Source organism: Neophocaena asiaeorientalis, unplaced genomic scaffold (assembly GCF_003031525.2).
Source record: "Neophocaena asiaeorientalis asiaeorientalis breed wild unplaced genomic scaffold, Neophocaena_asiaeorientalis_V1.1 scaffold828, whole genome shotgun sequence".
NCBI classification, from domain to species: Eukaryota; Metazoa; Chordata; class Mammalia; order Artiodactyla; family Phocoenidae; genus Neophocaena; species Neophocaena asiaeorientalis.
Window position 1 is genome coordinate 503,818 of NW_020175443.1, and position 712 is coordinate 504,529.

The 712-nt window shown below is 65.3% G+C and overlaps 1 protein-coding gene across 3 annotated transcripts in view; it reads right to left on the reverse strand.

Annotated features, from left to right (window-relative positions):
- Positions 1 to 628, reverse strand: part of RHBDD3 (rhomboid domain containing 3) — a 5,401-nt gene extending 4,773 nt beyond the window's left edge. Inside the window, exon 1 of one of the 3 annotated variants that reach the window (XM_024767938.1) lies at positions 531 to 628. The gene's annotated coding sequence lies outside the window, so the exon portion shown is untranslated. Of the gene's footprint in view, positions 1 to 195; positions 319 to 495 lie in introns of those variants that run through there. The other 2 variants (XM_024767939.1, XM_024767937.1) reach the window with 2 other exon arrangements.
- Between the last annotated feature and the right edge of the window lie 84 nt (positions 629 to 712).

Genomic DNA, 712 nt, shown 5'->3' on the forward strand with positions numbered 1-712 from the left:
ACCCCAAGTCCTTGGGCCTCAGTTTCCCCTTCTGTAAAAACAAGGATGTTGGATGAGAGGTGATTAAAGGGTCTTCTCAACCTCGACCGTTACTGGGGGGCTCTCGGGCCGGGCGCTACGTTCGGGGCCTCCCATCCAGCCCACCGGCCTTGGCCCCCACCCCCGCGGATCGGGCCACGTGTCTGGGGTACTCACAGCGCAGCGCGCCCCCCGCCCCCATTAGGCTGAGTGGAGCCCTTGGCTGGGAGTCGGTACTCTAGCTTCCCGCCGACACCCGAGCGCCCCGAGCCCATTCTGCTCGCCCTTGGGCGCGTGACCCGGGCCGACCGGTCGGCAGGCCACCCCCTCCTCCTCCACCACCGCCCGCCGATTAGTCAGCAGTTGTTCTAGGCCCCGGTCCCTTCCCCCAGCCCTCCCGCCGGCCTCCGTTTCCCTCCAAGGCCGACTCTTCAGAGACGGTCCCTAGAGCCAGCGGGAGTAACCATTCCAAACAACCTAGCATCAACCGGAGAATCACTCCGACTTGTTACCAAGATCCGCTCGCCAGCCGCTCCCGCCCCTGCGGTGCTATTTTGGCCCACACGTCACATCCGGTGCTCTTTAGAGAGGATTAGGACTAGGTTTGCGGGCGCGAAAGCTGTGGTTCGTCCCTCCCTCTCCCACCCCCGTGGCCTGGCCCGATGGTAGCGCCCGAGGTTGCGGGTTTCGCGCC